General features: G+C 44.4%; 1 pseudogene; it reads left to right on the top strand.

Annotated features, from left to right (window-relative positions):
• The first annotated feature begins 11,843 nt into the window (after window positions 1-11,843).
• Window positions 11,844-14,761, top strand: LOC123038821 (receptor-like protein EIX1; annotated as a pseudogene).
• Window positions 14,762-21,555: the final 6,794 nt, after the last annotated feature.

The raw sequence follows: 21,555 nt of genomic DNA, 5'->3' as shown, positions 1-21,555 counted from the left end.
TACAGACCTTCCCATCTTTGTTCATTTTGCCTTTATACTTCTTAAAGTTTTCACTTCCAATATTACTCCTACTAATAAAAGAAGCACCCAAATTTAAGAGTCACGCTAGGCCCGGACTTCCTAGGTGTTCAAGTTTCACTTAAAGTTTTGGGACTTGTATTTTCTCTTTAAGTTGTCATTTTATTCACCATCATCACATGACTGCAGTTCTCCTCGATCCCACTCGTATCAGTATATCAGCATAGTGACCACTTTACTTGAACCTGCAAGCAACATTTCTTTGGATATCCCATATCTTCCAGCCTTTGTTTCTTTCTGAAAACAATTTTAGTTCCAATACTATCACATTACCATTCCAAACATTTTGAAGTTCGGGCCTCATGGAAGCAAGCATATTGTACTTGATTGTGATAGAATTCTCACTTTTGGATCGAAGGACATGAGTCACATCATCCATAACATCAGCAAGAGAGTATTGAAAGCATGCAATATGACACAGTCCTTCTCGGCACTCTTGAGGACAATCATATCGCATTATGTTACCAATCATAAAGTTTTAACCAGATAAGTTTTAAATAGCTAATCAATTTCAACTGGGGAGATGGAACCATGAGCTGATATTCTGTCACTATAATGCAATTTACACTTAGACATTGTTCATAACTAACTACACTTAGTAATTAAACAATTTAATTTAAAGTGTGCTCCCACTCAAACCAATATCTCTCATCATTGATTGTGAGCCATTCAAGACCCATGTCTCAATTGTTTGCCATTGATGTGGAGATCACTGATGACGAATTTCAACTGGTAGGCTAACTTGTTCATCTTTCATTGGATGTGTTCTGAGCTCAGAATGACCCTGCCATGAACGTCAAGACAACCAAGTGATCTCACTATGCGGTCTGACTGCACCCGCCAAATATTGTTCAAGTTGTGTTTGTGTAGTTTTTGCGAAAATTTGTTGTCGCATCTGTTTGCTTTGACGTGGCAGCAGAAAAACTTTTTCAGCCAAAACTATTGTCATGGTAATCTGTTTACAGGGGTTAGTCTTTTATGTTCGTTCAGTGAAGCACAAAGTTGGTATTGTCTTAACTCGCCTGAAGCTCAAAGATTCCAATGGTTCGTAAATCAAATAGTTTAGTCAAAATATTTAAATATTTCAAATTATGAAGGTAAAGATTAAATGCATGACCGGTGGGCCACCGCATTGGTAGGTGGTGGGTCCAGGCGTTTTGGAATTCATAAAGTACATAGTGTAGGAAATCGGTCCCTATATCTTCAGCTTATGCTTTTCGAAATAGGATCTCCTGAGTCCAATGACATGTATCTCTCCATTGTACATACCTCACCATTAATTACCACATAATTGTCCATGACAACCTCGAACCACGCCATGGAGTTGTTGGGGAACGTTGCAGAAAATGAATTTTTTTCCTACGGTTTCACCAAGATCCATCTATGAGTTCATCTAGCAACAAGTGATAGGAGTGCATCTACATACCTTTGTAGATCGCAAGCGGAAGCGTTCAAGAGAACGGGGTTGAGGGAGTCGTACTCGTCGTGATCCAAATCACCGATGACCGAGTGCCGAACGGACGACACCTCCGCGTTCAACACACGTACGGTTGGGGAAGACGTCTCCTCCTTCTTGATCCAGCAAGGGGGAAGGAGAGGTTGATGGAGATCCAGCAGCACGATGGCGTGGTGGTGGATGCAGCAGGGATCTCGGCAGGGCTTCGCCAAGCTCTACGGAGGAGGAGGAGGTGTTGGAGTGGGAGAGGGAGGCGCCAGGGGCTGGGGTGCAGCTGCCCTCCCTCCCCCCTCTTTATATAGGGGCCTTGGGGGGGGGGAGGCGCCGGTCCTAGGAGATGCAATCTCCAAGGGGGGCGGCGGCCAAGGGGTAGCTTCCCCCCCAAGCCAAGTGGGGGGCGCCCCCACCCCTAGGGTTTCCCAACCCTAGGCGCAAAGGAGGCCCAAGGAGGGGCGCACCAGCCCACCTGGGGCTGGTTCCCCTCCCACTTCAGCCCATGGGGCCCTCCGGGATAGGTGGCCCCACCCGATGGACCCCCGGGACCCTTCCGGTGGTCCCGGTACAATACCGGTGACCCCCGAAACTTTCCCGATGGCCGAAACTCGACTTCCCATATATAATTCTTTACCTCCGGACCATTCCGGAACTCCTCGTGACGTCTGGGATCTCATCTGCGACTCCGAACAACTTTCGGTTTACTGCATACTCATATCTCTACAACCCTAGTGTCATCGAACCTTAAGTGTGTAGACCCTACGGGTTCGGGAGACACGTAGACATGACCGAGACGACTCTCCGGTCAATAACCAACAGCGGGATCTGGATACCCATGGTGGCTCCCACATGCTCCTCGATGATCTCATCGGATGAATCACGATGTCGAGGATTCAAACAACCCCGCATACAATTCCCTTTGTCAATCGGTATGTTACTTGCCCGAGATTCGATCGTCGGTATCCCAATACCTCGTTCAATCTCATTACCGGCAAGTCAGTTTACTCGTACCATAATGCATGATCCTGTGACCAAACACTTGGTCACTTTGAGCTCATTATGATGATGCATTACCGAGTGGGCCCAGAGATACCTCTCCGTCATACGGAGTGACAAATCCCAGTCTCGATCCGTGTCAACCCAACAGACACTTTCGGAGATACCCGTAGTGTACCTTTATAGTCACCCAGTTACGTTGCGACGTTTGGTACACCCAAAGTACTCCTACGGTATCCGGGAGTTACACGATCTCATGGTCTAAGGAAAAGATACTTGACATTGGAAAAGCTCTAGCAAACGAACTACACGATCTTGTGCTATGCTTAGGATTGGGTCTTGTCCATCACATCATTCACATAATGATGTGACCCCGTTATCAACGACATCCAATGTCCATAGTCAGGAAACCATGACTATCAGTTGATCAACGAGCTAGTCAACTAGAGGCTCACTAGGGACATGTTGGTGTCTATGTATTCACACGTGTATTACGATTTCTGGATAATACAATTATAGCATGAATAAAAGACAATTATCATGAACAAGGAAATATAATAATAATCCTTTTATTATTGCCTCTAGGGCATATTTCCAACAGTCTCCCACTTGCACTAGAGTCAATAATGTGCCTGGTCTTCTTGTGAAAGCTGGGCTCCTTGGCAAGTGCAATAGCTCCAGTGTTGTCACAGAAGAGTTTGATCGGCCCCGACGCATTGGGTATGACTCCTAGGTCGGTGATGAACTCCTTCACCCAAATTGCTTCATGCGCTGCCTCCGAGGCTGCCATGTACTCCGCTTCACATGTAGATCCCGCCACGACGCTCTGCTTGCAGCTGCACCAGCTTACTGCTCCACCATTCAACATATACACGTATCCGGTTTGTGACTTAGAGTCATCCAGATCTGTGTCGAAGCTAGCGTCGACGTAACCCTTTACGACGAGCTCTTCGTCACCTCCATAAACGAGAAACATGTCCTTAGTCCTTTTCAGGCACTTCAGGATATTCTTGACCGCTGTCCAGTGTTCCTTGCCGGGATTACTTTGGTACCTTCATACCAAACTTACGGCAAGGTTTACATCAGGTCTGCTACACAACATGGCATACATAATAGACCCTATGGCTGAGGCATAGGGGATGACACTCATCTCTTCTATATCTTCTGCCGTGGTCGGACATTGAGCTGAGCTCAATTTCACACCTTGCAACACAGGCAAGAACCCCTTCTTAGACTGATCCATATTGAACTTGTTCAATATCTTATCAAGGTATGTGCTTTGTGAAAGACCTATGAGGCGTCTCGATCTATCTCTATAGATCTTGATGCCTAATATATAAGCAGCTTCTCCAAGGTCCTTCATTGAAAAACTCTTATTCAAGTAGGCCTTAATGCTGTCCAAAAGTTCTATATCATTTCCCATCAAAAGTATGTCATCTACATATAATATGAGAAATGCTACAGAGCTCCCACTCACTTTCTTGTAAACACAGGCTTCTCCATAAGTCTGCATAAACCCAAACGCTTTGATCATCTCATCAAAGCGAATGTTCCAACTCCGAGATGCTTGCACCAGCCCATAAATGGATCGCTGGAGCTTGCATACCTTGTTAGCATTCTTAGGGTCGACAAAACCTTCCGGCTGCATCATATACAGTTCTTCCTTAAGATAACCGTTAAGGAATGCCGTTTTGACGTTCATTTGCCATATCTCATAATCATAGTATGCGGCAATTGCTAACATGATTCAGACGGACTTCAGCTTTGCTACGGGAGAGAAAGTCTCATCGTAGTCAACCCCTTGAACTTGCCGATAACCCTTAGCGACAAGTCGAGCTTTATAGATGGTAACATTACCATCCGCGTCCGTCTTCTTCTTGAAGATCCATTTGTTTTCTATTGCTCGCCGATCATCGGGCAAGTCCGTCAAAGTCCATACTTTGTTTTCATACATGGATCCTATCTCGGATTGCATGGCTTCAAGCCATTTGTTGGAATCTGGGCCCGCCATCGCTTCTTCATAGTTCGAAGGTTCACCGTTGTCTAACTACATGATTTCCAGGACAGGGTTGCCATACCACTTTGGTGCGGAACGTGTCCTTGTGGACCTACGAAGTTTAGTAGCAACTTGATCCGAAGTACCTTGATCATCATCATTAATTTCCTCTCCAGTCGGTGTAGGCACCACAGGAACATTTTCCTGAGCTGCACTACTTTCCGGTTCAAGAGGTAGTACTTCATCGAGTTCTACTTTCCTCCCACTTACTCCTTTCGAGAGAAACTCTTTTTCCAGAAAGGATCCGTTCTTGGCAACAAAGATCTTGCCTTCGGATCTAAGGTAGAAGGTATACCCAATGGTTTCCTTAGGGTATCCTATGAAGACGCATTTTTCCGACTTGGGTTCGAGCTTTTCAGGTTGAAGTTTCTTGACATAAGCATCGCATCCCCAAACTTTTAGAAATGACAGCTTAGGTTTCTTCCCAAACCATAATTCATACGGTGTCGTCTCAACGGATTTAGACGGTGCCCTATTTAAAGTGAATGTAGCTGTCTCTAGAGCGTATCCCCAAAATGATAGCGGTAAATCAGTAAGAGACATCATAGATCGTAGCATATCCAATAGAGTGCGATTACGACGTCCAGACACACCGTTACGCTAAGGTGTTCCAGGAGGCATGAGTTGTGAAACGATTCCACATTTCCTTAAGTGTGTACACCAAATTCGTGACTTAAATATTCTCCTCCATGATCTGATCATAAGAACTTTATTTTTCAGTCACGTAGATTCTCTACCTCATTCTGAAATTCCTTGAACTTTTCAAAGGTCTCAGACTTGTGTTTCATCAAGTAGACATACCCATATCTACTCAAGTCATCAATGAGAGTGAGAACATAACGATATCCTCCGCGAGCCTCAACGCTCATTGGACCGCACACATCGGTATGTATGATTTCCAATAAGCTGGTTGCTCGCTCCATTGTTCCGGAGAATGGAGTCTTGGTCATTTTGCCCATAAGGCATGGTTTGCATGTGTCAAATGATTCATAATCGAGTGACTCTAAAAGTCCATCAGCATGGAGCTTCTTCATGCGTTTGACACCAATGTGACCAAGGCGGCAGTGCCACAAGTATGTGGGACTATCATTATCAACTTTACATCTTTTGGTATTCACACTATGAATATGTGTAACATCACGTTCGAGATTCATTAAGAATAAACCATTGACCATCGGAGCATGACCATAAAACATATCTCTCATATAAATAGAACAACCATTATTCTCGGATTTAAATGAGTAGCCATCTCGTATTAAACGAGATCCTGATACAATGTTCATGCTCAAACTTGGCACTAAATAACAATTATTGAGGTTTAAAACTAATCCCGTAGGTAAATGTAGAGGTAGCGTGCCGACGGCGATCACATCGATCTTGGAACCATTCCCGACGCGCATCGTCACCTCGTCCTTCGCCAGTCTCCGCTTATTCCGTAGCTCCTGCTTTGAGTTATAAATATGAGCAACGGCACCGGTATAAAATACCCAGGAGCTACTACGAGCACTGGTAAGGTACACATCAATTACATGTATATCATATATACCTTTAGTGTTGCCGGCCTTCTTGTCTGCTAAGTATTTGGGGCAGTTCCGCTTCCAGTGACCCTTCCCTTGCAATAAAATCACTCAGTCTCAGGCTTGGGTCCATTCTTTGACTTCTTCCCGGCAACTGACTTACCGGGCGCGGCAACATCCTTGCCGTCCTTCTTGAATTTCTTCTTACCCTTGCCCTTCTTGAACTTAGTGGTTTTATTGACCATCAACACTTGATGTTCCTTCTTGATTTCTACCTCTACTGACTTCAGCATTGAAAATACTTTAGGAATAGTTTTCACCATCCCATGCATATTGTAGTTCATCATAAAGCTCTTGTAGCTTGGTGGGAGCGACTGAAGGATTCTGTCAATGACCGCCTCGTCCGGGAGGTTAATGTCTAGCTGGGACAGGCGGTTGTGCAACCCAGACATTTTGAGTATGTGCTCACTGACAGAACTATTTTCCTCCATCTTACAACTATAGAACTTGTCGGAGACTTCATATCTCTCGACCCGGGCGTGAGCTTGGAAAACCATTTTCAGCTCCTCGAACATCTCATATGCTCTGTGTCGCTCAAAATGCTTTTGGAGCCCCGGTTCTAAGCTGTAAAGCATGCCGCACTGAACGAGGGAGTAATCATCAGCACGTGACTGCCAAGCGTTCATAACGTCTTGGTTCTCTGGGATGGGTGCTTAACCTAGAGGTCCTTCTAGGACATATGCTTTCTTGGCAGCTATGAGGATGATCCTCAGGTTCCGGACCCAGTCTGTATAGTTGCTGCCATCATCTTTCAGCTTGGTTTTCTCTAGGAACGCGTTGAAGTTCATGTTGACATGAGCGTTGGCCATTTGATCTACAAGACATTTATGCAAAGGTTTTTTAGACTAAGTTCATGATAATTAAGTTCATCTAATCAAATTATTTAATGAACTCCCACTCAGATTAGACATCCCTCTAGTCATCTAAGTGATACATGATCCGAGTCGACTAGGCCGTGTCCGATCATCAGTGAGACGGACTAGTCATCATCGGTGAACATCTCCATGTTGATCATATCTTTCATACGACTCATGTTCGACCTTTCGGTCTCTTGTGTTCCGAGGACATGTCTGTACATGCTAGGCTCGTCAAGTTAACCTAAGTGTTTTGCATGTGTAAAATTGTCTTACACCCGTTGTATGTGAACGTAGGAATCTATCACACCCGATCATCACGTGGTGCTTCGAAACGACGAACTTTAGCAATGGCGCACAGTTAGGGGGAACACTTTCTTGAAATTATTATGAGGGATCATCTTATTTACTACCGTCATTCTAAGTAAACAAGATGCAAAAACATGATAAACATCACATGCAATCAAATAATAGTGACATGATATGGCCAATATCATATAGCTCCTTTGATTTCCATCTTGGGGCTCCATGATCATCTTGTCACCGGCATGACACCATGATCTCCATCATCATGATCTCCATCATCGTGTCTCCATGAAGTTGCTCGCCAACTATTACTTCTACTACTATAGCTAACGGTTTAGCAATAAAGTAAAGTAATTACATGGCGTTAAATCATTGACACGCAGGTCATACAATAATTAAGACAACTCATATGTCTCCTGCCAGTTGTCATACTCATCGACATGCAAGTCGTGATTCCTATTACAAGAACATGATCTCATACATCACAATATATCATTCATCATTCATCACAACTTTTTGGCCATATCACATCACAAGGAAATTGCTGCAAAAACAAGTTAGACGTCCTCTAATTGTTGTTGCATCTTTTACGTGGCTGCAATAGGGTTCTAGCAAGAACGTTTTCTTACCTACGAAAAAGCCACAACGTGATTTGTCAACTTCTATTTACCCTTCATAAGGACCCTTTTCATCGAATCCGCTCCAACTAAAGTGGGAGAGACAGACACCCGCTAGCCACCTTATGCAACTAGTGCATGTCAGTCGGTGGAACCTGTCTCACGTAAGCGTACGTGTAAGGTTGGTCCGGGCCGCTTCATCCCACAATACCGCTGAAGCAAAATAAGACTAGTAGCGGCAAGAAAGTTGACAACATCTACGCCCACAACAAATTGTGTTCTACTCGTGCAAAGAGAACTACGCATAGACCTAGCTCATGATGCCACTATTGGGGAATGTTGCAGAAAATAAAAAATTTCCTACGGTTTCACCAAGATCCATCTATGAGTTCATCTAGCAACGAGTGATAGGAGTGCATCTACATACCTTTGTAGATCGCGAGCGGAAGCGTTCAAGAGAACGGGGTTGAGGGAGTCGTACTCGTCGTGATCCAAATCACCGATGACCGAGTGCCGAACGGACGACACCTCCGCGTTCAACACACGTACGGTTGGGGAAGACGTCTCCTCCTTCTTGATCCAGCAAGGGGGAAGGAGAGGTTGATGTAGATCCAGCAGCACGACAGCGTGGTGGTGGATGCAGCGGGGATCTCGGCAGGGCTTCGCCAAGCTCTACGGAGGAGGAGGAGGTGTTGGAGTGGGAGAGGGAGGCGCCAGGGGCTGGGGTGCGGCTGCCCTCCCTCCCCCCTCTTTATATAGGGGCCTTGGGGGGGCGCCGGCCCTAGGAGATGCAATCTCCAAGGGGGGCGGCGGCCAAGGGGTGGCTTCCCCCCCAAGCCAAGTGGGGGGCGCCCCCACCCCTAGGGTTTCCCAACCCTAGGCGCAGGGGAGGCCCAAGGGGGGCGCACCAGCCCGCCTGGGGCTGGTTCCCCTCCCACTTCAGCCCATGGGGCCCTCCGTGATAGGTGGCCCCACCCGGTGGACCCCCAGGACCCTTCCGGTGGTTCCGGTACAATACCGGTGACCCCCGAAACTTTCCCAATGGCCGAAACTCGACTTCCCATATATCATTCTTTACCTCCGGACCATTTCGGAACTCCTCGTGACATCCGGGATCTCATCCGGGACTCCGAACAACTTTCGGTTTACTGCATACTCATATCTCTACAACCCTAGCGTCATCGAACCTTAAGTGTGTAGACTCTACGGGTTCGGGAGACACGTAGACATGACCGAGACGACTCTCCGGTCAATAACCAACAGCGGGATCTGGATACCCATGTTGGCTCCCACATGCTCCTCGATGATCTCATCGGATGAACCACGATGTCGAGGATTCAAACAACCCCGTATACAATTCCCTTTGTCAATCGGTACGTTACTTGCCCGAGATTCGATAGTCGGTATCCCAATACCTCGTTCAATCTCGTTACCGGCAAGTCACTTTACTCGTACCGTAATGCATGATCCTGTGACCAAACACTTGGTCACTTTGAGCTCATTATGATGATGCATTACCGAGTGGGCCCAGAGATACCTCTCCGTCATACGGAGTGACAAATCCCAGTCTCGATCCGTGTCAACCCAACAGACACTTTCGGAGATACCCGTAGTATACCTTTATAGTCACCCAGTTACGTTGCGACGTTTGGTACACCCAAAGTACTCCTACGGTATCCGGGAGTTACACGATCTCATGGTCTAAGGAAAAGATACTTGACATTGGAAAAGCTCTAGCAAACGAACTACACGATCTTGTGCTATGCTTAGGATTGGGTCTTGTCCATCACATCATTCACATAATGATGTGACCCCATTATCAACGACATCCAATGTCCATAGTCAGAAAACCATGACTATCAGTTGATCAACGAGCTAGTCAACTAGAGGCTCACTAGGGACATGTTGATGTCTATGTATTCACACGTGTATTACGATTTCCGGATAATACAATTATAGCATGAATAAAAGACAATTATCATGAACAAGGAAATATAATAATAATCCTTTTATTATTGCCTCTAGGGCATATTTCCAACAGGAGTACGCTTGAAGCCCCGATCACATATATGTCGGTGGCCTTCTCCATACATTATCATCCTAAGTTTGATCCATGCTTTTATGCTTATCTTTTGCATTTCAGTTCCTGGACTTTTTTTTTCTCGCACATGGCGGCTACTTAAAAAGTAAGTATATTTATTTGTCAATTGTGTTGCTACACTATGATGACTAACTTATATATGTGCGCTTCCACGCCATGCAGTACGAGTATGCTCTTCCCTACACCGCCGCCAAGAAGAGGAACCACACACCGCCGCCTTGCTCTGCCCTGGATCCGGGTCCTCTCTAGCAACTGTCCGCGCCATTGGTGATGCCTGCTGTCGTTGGATCGGGATTTCTTTTTTGTTTTTGAAATTAATAGTAGTAATGCGGGTCACAAACACGTGCTACAGATAATTAGTAGTAGCGCGTGTAGCACTTGCGCTACTACTAACACACATAGTAGTAGTATGGAGCGGCATCCGCGCTACAACTACCAGTTAGTTTTAGCGATCTAGTAGTAGCGCGGGCACCCGCGCTACTACTAGCTATTTAACCCGCGCTACGCGTAGGCTCTTCCCTAGTAGTGAACGGCTACAAGCAGAACTGGTCGAGCGACATGCGGTACTGATTGATGGCTAGTGAGAGCTAGGACTCACTGTTCACTGAGAGTTCAGGCAGAGCAGGGGAGAAGAAATGTTCTATTACAGGTGAGCCCACGACCAAACAGCGTTGTAGGACCCACGTTCAAACGAGTTTTCTTGCCAAAATATCATGTAGAGAAAGGTGCGCAAACGAGTTTCAGATTTTAGTGATAAATGTGCTCAAAATTTCAAGCACTGAAATCTTTTTCGTGTGTAGAGATCCTCGAATGGTTTGAAGGTTTCATCATCTTTGATGTTGCAAAGTTTCATTTTTTTCTATTTATTTTGAGTTTACTGTTCATTGAGGGTGCCTAGGCACTCGGGAGCTGAAAAACCACTCTCGCGTTGGGGTCGTGGGGGGAAGGAGTCCTTCGAGTGGATTACCGCTCTAGGGCCCCGACTCCGTCGTCGTCAGCCTCGAGATTGCAAGGTTGTCACCTTCTTCCCCCATATAGATATTGCTCTTCTGCTCCTCGGAGGGGGATGGATGGGATGGGATTGGGTTCTTCTTCTGAATATTGGAACTTCTTAGCGGCGGAATTCATAACTTTTTTCTAGAAATACAACTCATATAAGAACAGTACATAGATGTTTCTTCGCAATGAGGATTTCTGACCACAACATTATACACTGAAGCAATAATTGGACCCTCTAACTTGTACGTAATTGTGCATTGATAAACTGCACTCAGCTTCACATTCTCTATTAATTGTTAAGGGGCTAGCAACGAACCTTTTGGAACAGTTGAAGGATGAAAAAAAAATAGACAGGCAGAGGAAGCTGCCAATGTTAAGTAATCGGTGCCGGCTATTTCCTATGGTTTTTTGCATTTTCTACTGCCACTTGTAGTTATTCTAGTGTATTTAGTTAGACGAGTATGGTCACAGGGAGACGGCTGAGACTTTGTCTTGACGACTCATTCTCATCTTAGCTCCTGCTGTTAATATATAAATAATTTCCCCACTTGGGAGTATCTGCTAAAAATAATCGCCAAACTAAAAAGTAATGCGCCTGCAGCCGGAGTGCCGGCTACAGGACGTTGCCATCACACAATCATTAAATTAGGGCTAATTTAACCAATCTCCTCCACTGTGATGAGAAAGAAAATGACACGAAGCAATATAATAATAATAATACTCCCAGGGCTGCTTGGTATATCATGCATGCCATATATAGCTGGACTGTCATACACCAAGAAGAACATTTACCCAGGGAAAAAGCACCCATGGACACGCTTCGGCTCTCTTGCATCCAAATAGCCATAGCCTTGTTCTTCTTCAGTCAAGTCAAGAGCACCACGGAGGAGACATTTGCCCTGCATCCAAACGGTACGCTCACTAGCTGTTTTACTGGTGAGAGATCTGCCCTTCTCGCATTCAGGGCAGGTCTATCAGACCCTGCCAACCTCCTTTCATCATGGAAGGGCAATGACTGCTGCGGATGGAAGGGCGTCTACTGCAGCATCAGGACCAGCCATATTACGAGGCTCCATCTCGGAGGCCCTCATTGCACATATGGCGGTTCTGGTATGCATGTGCTAGCAGGCAACATAAGCTCCTCATTGCTTGGTTTACAACATCTACAGTATCTCGACCTCAGCTGCAACAGATTCGACAAGATACAAATACCTGAGTTCATGGGTTCTCTCAAGAATTTGAGGTATCTCGATCTGTCGGCGTCACTCTTCATTGGAAGGATACCACCACAGCTGGGTAATCTCTCCAACTTAAGATACTTAAGTCTTGGATTCAACTCCGACTCGAGTCAGTTTGATTCTTTCTATAATCGGACATACTCCACGGATTTAATGTGGTTGTCCGGTTTAACTTCCCTTGTGCACCTGGATATGTCCTCTGTTAACCTCGGTACAATTATTCACTGGCTTCAGATGGTGAACATGCTTCAGACTCTGAAAGTTCTTCAGCTTCCCCATTGCCAGCTTAGGAGTAGCCCTGATTCTCTTCAGCTGTCAAATCTGACATCTCTTGAAACACTCGACCTTTCATACAACTACTTCCTTAAAGGTAGCACCTCCAATTGGATTTGGGGTTTAACTCGCCTCAAGTATCTAAATATCACGAGTTGTGGTATCTATGGCCCGTTTCCCGACGAGATAGGTAATATGACCTCCATGGTGGAATTTCATTTGTCATATAATAACTTCGTGGCATGATTCCATCCAATATGAAGAACCTATGTGAGTTGAAGGTATTAGAGTCACAAGAGAACAATACCAACGGGAGTATAACTGAATTATTCCATCGGTTACCTAGCTGTTCAAGGAATAAACTAGAGGAGTTGTATCTGGCGGACATGAACCTGACTGCAAGCCTGCCAACTACACTAGTACAACCCTTAAGCAACCTGAGGTTTCTGGATCTCCGTCATAACAAACTCACCGGTCATGTGCCAACATGGATAGGAGAGCTCACAGAGCTAAGAGGATTATTCCTAGACTCCAACAACCTGGATGGGGTCATGCATGAAGGCCATTTTTCTGGTTTAGATATGTTATTTGATATGACATTGTCAGACAACTCCATAGCCATCCTAGTGAGTCCAACTTGGGTTCCTCCTTTCAATTTACAAATAATTGAGCTTCGGTCCTGCCAGCTAGGACCTAAATTTCCAATGTGGCTAAGATGGCAAACAGAGATATATAGTCTTGATATATCAAACACAAGCATAATTGACATGGTACCGGACTGGTTCTGGATAGCAGCTTCCTCGGCGGAGGTTCTCAATATCCGAAATAACCAGATTACTGGGGTCCTCCCATCAACAATGGAATCTATGAGAGCATTTGCAATGGATTTCAGTTCTAACAAGCTTGGCGGTCCCATACCTAAGCTTCCCAACAATCTAAACCACTTAGATCTCAATCGGAACAATGTAGTTGGGCCACTACCATTAGACTTTGGAGCGCCACAGCTTACAACACTTCTTCTGTATAACAACAGGATTTCTGGTGCTATTCCAGCTTCTTTGTGCAAGTTGCGATCACTGGAGTTGTTAGATATATCAAGAAACAATCTTAGTGGGTCAATTACCGACTGCCTAGTTAATGACCTCAGCACAAACATGACAGATCTGAGTATCATTAATCTGAGCTTAAGAAACAACAACCTCTCTGGAGGGTTTCCTTTACTTCTCCAGAAATGCCCACGACTCATCTTTCTTGATCTCGGAGGTAATCATTTTTCGGGTAATTTACCAGCATGGATTGGGGAGAAGCTACCGTCTTTGTCATTCTTGCGACTGAGATCCAATATGTTTTATGGTCACATTCCAGTTGAGCTTATGAAGCTTGTTAATCTTCAATATTTGGACCTTGCGTACAACAATATATCAGGAAGCATACTGAGGTCTATTGTTAATTGTACAGGCATGATACAAGAAAGAGACTTCGCTGGTGATGCATTCCTGTTTGGTCAAACTGAACTAGTCACTTTTGCTCTCCTGTTTGGTGAAACTGAACTAGTTGACTATACTGAGAATTTCACAGTACTAACAAAAGGTCAAGAGAGATTATATACAGGAGAAATCATATACATGGTGAATCTTGATCTATCCTGTAACAGTCTTACCGGAGAGATACCCGCAGAAATCAGCACTCTTCTAGCATTGAAGAACCTGAACTTATCATGGAACAACTTCAACGGAAAAATCCCTGGGAAGATTGGCGCCTTAATCCAAGTGGAGTCACTCGACCTATCACACAATGATTTGTCCAGTGAGATCCCTTCAAGCTTATCCGCTCTCACATCATTGAGTCGCCTGAACCTGTCCTACAACAATCTGAGTGGAATGATACCATCTGGAAATCAACTGCAAGCACTTGAAGATCCCGCATCTATTTACGTTGGCAACCCGGGCCTCTGTGGTCCACCTCTCTTGCTGAAATGTTCATCACAGCCCGAGCCAATTCCAGTGCACCATGAAGATACAAGCGATGACATGGTTTCCTATTTCATAGCCATGGGTTCTGGATCTGTGATGGGTCTCTGGGTGGTATTCTGCACCTTCTTGTTCAAGAGGAAATGGAGAGTTTCATGGTACTCACTCTGCGACCGCTTGTATGACCGGGCTTATGTGCAAGTGGCTGTTACTTGGGCTTCCTTTAGAGGTAGAATTAATGGGTAGAAGCTCCGATCACCACCAGCACATGTTCTTGGTTTGCTCTCATGTGATGCTCTGGAGATTTATTATGTATCAATGATTATTCAAGTGTATTGTACTGGAACTGGCCACAAATTTGTATGTTTTTTAGGTGCACGCCATCGACTGATGTTGTCATGATATTTTGTATTTGGAACTTGTTGTAAAGGTGATTCTGGTATGATGTAATAGTATTTTGTACAATAACAGTGTATGTATATGCAGTAATATATATGTTTTTGCACTACCATAATCAGCATGATGGTATGAAACTAAAAGCTTTGACGCCAAGTAGTCTTTGTACAAATCAAAGGATTGTTACGTGCCTACTTGTGTTGTTTTGCAATACAGGTTGGCCCTGTGAGAAGGACCATGCTACTTTTTCTAATACTTTCGATCAAACAAACTGATGAAATTGTCTGCTTGCTTTGCCCCTTAGAAGCTCCAGCGTGGAGAATGAAACTACTGGAGAAGATTTTTGAAGCTGTTTTCAATGTCTCTGAATTGTCGTCGACCGCACTCGCCTCTGATTGCACGTTACGAATTCAACACCCAGGATTTCACGAAAAAAATTCACAGTTCTGTAGCTGCTAAAAATAAGAGTAAAGCATAACAGTGTCATAACCCACCTCAGTTATCAAGTTCTTACTGCATTTATTACGCTCTACTAACAAGTGCTTTCATGCTGTCCTTGACACCATGTAGGTTGTGCACCGTGATCAAGGAGGAGAGGAAAACGAGAGAACTTCATGTTGTCTGCAGTGGTCAGTTCATTGCATGTAATGCTATTAATTAGTAAATAAACATTAAGTACTCTCGTTTCTTCTCCGCCTTGGCCGCGGTGCACAATCTAAGATAACTTGTACACCTAGACAGAGTGAGTAGTCTGGTTCTTCACCATTGTCACCTCAATAAAAAATGTTATGTGCAGAGCTACGCTGGAAGACTGTGGGAAAAGGCCTTGGCAGGATATCCCGATCTCTAGATGTCAAATTAGAAGTTGAATTTAAAAGAGGTAGCACGAGGCCGGAGCCAAGTTAGCATCTGAGTGCAACACTGCAATCAGAAACCACATGCCTGTGCGAGGTCATTGGAAGGACTATAAGAAAGACACAGGACTCCTCCATGACTACTATGGAAAAGTTGCGGCACCTAAATACTGCATACCACTGCCCCTCTTTATGTTTATAAAGCGTAGTTTTCAGAGATTGTCATTCTTATGTTTATAAAGCTATTTACATTCTTGATACCCTGCTTCGTGCTTCTCCGATGATGCGTGAGTAGTTCATCATAGACCTACGGGTACGTAGATAGCAACTAGATGGCTTCTTCTCTCTTTTTGATTCTCAATACAATGTTCTTCTCGATGTTCTTGAAGATCTATTTGATATAATGACTTTTTGCGGTGTGTTTGTTGGGACCCGATGAAGTGTGAGTTTATGATCAGATCTATCTACGAATATTATTTGAGTTTTCTTTAATCTGTTATATGCATGATTGTTATAAGCTTGTATTTTTCTCCGAAACTTTGGTTTGGTTTGACCAAATAGATTGATTTTTCTTGCAACGGGAAGAGGTGCTTTGTGATGGGCTCGATCTTGCGCTGTTCTCACCTAGTAACAAAAGGGGTAGTGAGGCACGCATGTATCGTTGCTATTAAGGATAAAAAGACAGGGTCTATTCCTACATGAATAGCTTTTCCGATGTACGGAAAAACTATTTTCCATACGACAGGATTTTAGTAACAGATCCGCACGCACTGGATGCCATCCATTATAAATCGTACGACTATCACGCTCCAAAAGTAGAGTTTGTTGATACTACAATTGTTTTGCCACCGCCTAGTCAAAGATAACGTTTCCCTGGCCTCCCCGCCTATGCGGCACATGCTCCATGGCGGCGTGGTCATCCTCCCGCTCGACGCACGCCCCATCTCCCGCCGCGCTCGATGCGCCCACCGCCGGCGAGCAGCACCAGCAGAAGTGCCCCTCGAACCTCCCATCTGCCCCTGCTCCTTCCCTCTCCCTTCCTTCTCCCTGCTCCTCCCCTTCTCTTCTGTCTCTCAACCACTCTGTCTCTCGTTACATGTCCGCCGCCCGATACAGTGCCGTCTCCGACCTGCCCTACCTCTTCCACGTCCGGATCTGGCCATGCCCTGACACCCTGCACCCCTGCAGGGTTCGCGCCCACCGGCCTATCCTAGTCCTGGAGCGTCATTGCAACATGCCGAGGAAGCATGCAACTGCAGGTCTGATTTTTCCTCTCTGCAAGAATGTAGCATCCCAATCCTCTTGTCGCCAACGGCGAGTAAGAGACTGATACGTCCATTTTTCATCATGCTTTTATATCAATATTTATTACATTATGAGTTGTTATTACATATTATATCACAATAGTTATGCCTTTTCTCTCTTCTCTTATTTTATAAGGTTTACATGAAGAGGGAGAATGCCGACAACTAGAATTCTAGACTGGAAAAGGAGCAAATATTAGAGACCTATTCTGCACAACTTCAAAAGTCCTGAAACTTCACAGAGAATTATATTGAAATATATAAAAAATATTGGGCAAAGAAAGCACCAGAGGGGGCCACCTGCCATCCACAAGGATGGAGGGCGCGCCCTACCCCCCTGGGCGCGCCCTTGCCTTGTGGGCCACTTGACAGGCCCCCAATGCCCATCTTCTGCTATATGGTGTGTTTTTACCTGGGGAAAAAAAATCAGAAGAAAGCTTTCAGGATGAAGCGCCGCCGTCTCGAGGCGAAACTTGGGCAGAACCAATCTAGGGCTCCGGCGGAGCTCTTCTACCAGGTAAATTTTCCTCCCGGAGGGGGAAATCGAAGCCATCGTCATCACTAACGATCCTCTCATCGAGAGGGGGTCAATCTCCATCAACATCTTCACCAACACCATCTCCTCTCAAACCCTAGTTCACCTCTTGTATCCAATCTTTGTCTCAAAACCTCAGATTGGTACCTGTGGTTTGCTAGTAGTGTTGATTACTCCTTGTAGTTGATGTTAGTTGGTTTATTCGGTGGAAGATCATATGTTCAGATCCTTAATGATAATTAATACTCCTCTGATTGTCAACATGAATATGATTTGTGAGTAGTTACATTTGTTCCTGAGGACATGGGAGAAGTCTTGTTATAAGTAATCATGTGAATTTGGTATTCGTTCGATATTTTGATGAGATGTATGTTGTCTCTCCTCTAGTGGTGTTATGTGAACATAGACTACATGATACTTCACCATGATTTGGGCCTAGGGAAGGCATAGGGAAGTAATAAGTAGATGATGGGTTGTTAGAGTGACAGAAGGTTAAACCCTAGTTTATGCGTTGCTTCGTAAGGGGCTGATTTGGATCCATATGTTTCATGCTATGGTTAGATTTATCTTAATTCTTCTTTCGTAGTTGCTGATGCTTGCGAGATGGGTTAATCATAAGTGGGAGGCTTGTCCAAGGAAGGGAAGCACCCAAGCACCAGTCCACCCACATATCAAATTATCAAAGTAACGAACGCGAATCATATGAGCATGATGAAAACTAGGTTGACAGTAATTCCTATGTGTTCTCGGTAGCGCTTTGCTTTATATAAAAGTTCATTCAGGCTCGTCCTTTGCTACAAAAAGATTGGGCCACCTTGATGCACCTTGTTTACTTTTGTTACTTGTTACCCGTTACGAATTATCTTATCACACAACTATCTATTACCGATAATTTCAGTGTTTGCAGAGAATACATTGCTAAAACCCGCTTGTCATTTCCTTCTGCTCCTTGTTGGGTTCGACACTCTTACTTATCGAAAGGACTACGATAGATCCCCTATACTTGTGGGTCATCAGAGACCATGTGCGTCGCCCGACGAGCCGCTACTTGAGGCTGATGTAGTCTGGCATGGTTTGGCTGCTGCGATACCTATTTTTTTGCAAATACTAGGTACATGTAGTGTATACGGTTCAAAGTTGTAGGTCTGCACTTTACTACCATCGATGGCCATCACAGGGGGTAGAAACACTCGACAGAAAGAGAAAAGAAAACTGCACAACCTATAGGCCTGATGGCTGCGTGAGACTTTGTCTACAAGGAAGAGGACACGAATATAGCACTATACATGATCCAGCCGACAACCTGCACGCGAGTACACGACTTGCCACCTCTTTCATGATTCCAAAATCGTGGAAAACCTTGTGATTGTGATCGTTTGAGGACAGTGGTCAACATCCAGCAAGGCGAGGCCACAAAGGATGTGCAAAATCACTGTCAGACCAGCTTGTGATGCATGCGACTTCTAGGAATTGGGATTGATCCATTCTTTGCTCCATCTCTCTCTACATTTTGCTCACTTAATTAATTTGCAAAATTTCCTCTTCATGGATGCCACATGAAATGAAGCCATCACTATGTATGGTGGCAGGAGTCCCTGCAAATTACTTGCTTTATTGTTCTACATTCGGAATGACTTTTTCTCATTTCAAATGTTATAGACAGCTAGAAAGACAGTCTATTGTATAAGTTGTCTATACCCCCACCTTCCGATACTTTCTGTAACATGATAATTTATGCACATCGGAAAAGATGACCTGTGTACAACCCATCGGCAACTTATTGCCCCCCCCCCCTTCACAATAACTTTTGTGAAAATAGAATGATGTACGTATCAAAATCTGATAACTTAGGTACAAACATTACAATAACTGTTTGCTGGGTAAAAAGTTGTTGAATACACATACCCCCGATAACTTCTGTGTAAAAGGGTGATAGTAGACACACTACAAACCTAATAACTTAGGTACAAAGACCACGGTAACTTTTGAACGAGAGGCGGTAGTTGTTGGAAAACATACCGCCGGTAACTTTTGTGTAAAATGGCATTGGAATATACGTACCATGGATGTGATAACGTAGATGCAAACACTGCGAAAGTTTTTAGCTGCAGAAAATATCTATTGAATGCACACCTATGATAACTTCTGTATAAGAAGGATGGTAATAGACACACTGCAGACCTGATAACTTATGTACAAAAATCACGGCAATTTTGTTCAGGAAAAAGGTTATTAATATAACCCTCGGCAGTTTCTTTGTAAATTTCATGATAATATATGCATCGTGGACCTGATAACTCAGATACAAAAGACGAGGTAAGTTTAACCCGAGAACAAAGGTTGTAAAACACGTGGTAAGTTGATAACTTATGTACCATTATCATGGTAACTTTAGTCAAAGGAAAAAGGTTCACAACCCAGTAACCTTCACGTGGATAGCATGGTAATGTAAGCATCGCAAACTTTTTATCTTACGTACAAACACCACAATCTTTTAAAAACCATACAAACACCATAAAAAATTGACCCCGACAAAAATATTGTTGAAAAATATACCCCCGATAACTCCTGCATAAATAGCATGATAAAATACACATCTTATACCCGATAACTTAAGTACAAACAACACGGTAACTTTGACCAGGGAATATTTTCTTTAAACATATCCGGGGGTGGATGAGTTGTTGAGAATATACCCGGATAACTTCCATGTAAATGCATGGTAATACATGCATAACATGGCTGATAACTCACGCACAAACACCGTGAAATTTTTTTGACCCAAGAAAAAAGTTATCGACAAACATATGCGGGTAACTTATATGAAAAAATAACATGGTAATATATGCACAACAAAGCTGATAACTTACTTAGCCGAAGCGTGGTAATTTTTTGACCGGGGAAAAAGTAGTTGAACCCCCCCTCCCTCGGTAACTCATGTATACTAACATGATAATATACACACAACAGTGTTGATAACTTATTTAGCCAAGACATGGTAACTATTTTTGACTTTGGAGGGAAAAGTTGTTGAACAATAGCATGATAAATTCCTTATAGAAAGCATGATAAAATAAGTACAACAGAGTTGATAACTCATGCACAAACACCACGGTAACTTTGATCTGGGGGTGGGTTGTCTGAAAACATACCCTCTATAACTTCCGTGTAAATAGCATGGTACTACATGCACCGTATACATGACAATGCACGCACAAACAACATCGGACCAACGGTTGTGGAAGCCCGACATGCGGAAGTTGAAAAGCACTACAAACACTCTCGAGGTTGTGGAAGCCCGACATGCGGAGCACGTCGCCGACGCGGTACCAGTTCAGCATCGTGTACGTGGTGACTACCACCTCGTACTCCTGCCCAGCCTCCACGCGTGCGAGGTCCACACGACCAACCAAACACACCCAATATTACTCCAGTTAGATTACAAAACCAGTCTAGATTCCATTTTCAAACTGTGCAGTACTTAAGAGCGTGTTTGGTTGCCTGCATCGAGCCCAACCAGATCAGCGCGGGAAGGAAGAGGCCTGTTTGGCTACCCAGTTTCACTGTTGGGCCTGCATCACACGCTTCTTAAAGCAGCCCAGAGCCTGGCTCGCTGGAAACGCTCGAATCGGCAGTTTCTCGCGAGTCAGACCGAGCTGCGCGCAAGCGAGCGGGCCCTTGCACGAGTGGAGACGGGAGGGATGCGAGGTGATTACGTGAGGTCTTTTTCAACCTCCAGTAAGCTCCTATCTAATATCCTCCCTCTGATCTACACAATGGTGCTTTGATTCGAGGTAAGCTCTACACGAAAAAGATGCACCTCGATACTACAGTTCCATTCAGGCGATCAATTCGTAATTTCGTCGGCCGTAACTTCTTAATTTTGTCTTCCCGTTTGGAACTATTCTGGACGAATTTTGTCAGATTCGTCTCCAACGATCGATCATTTGA

This window comes from Triticum aestivum, chromosome 2B (genome assembly GCF_018294505.1).
Source record: "Triticum aestivum cultivar Chinese Spring chromosome 2B, IWGSC CS RefSeq v2.1, whole genome shotgun sequence".
Classification (NCBI taxonomy): Eukaryota; Viridiplantae; Streptophyta; class Magnoliopsida; order Poales; family Poaceae; genus Triticum; species Triticum aestivum.
The sequence above is the reverse complement of the archived record's forward strand: the minus strand, read 5'-3'. Positions and strand labels throughout refer to the sequence as shown.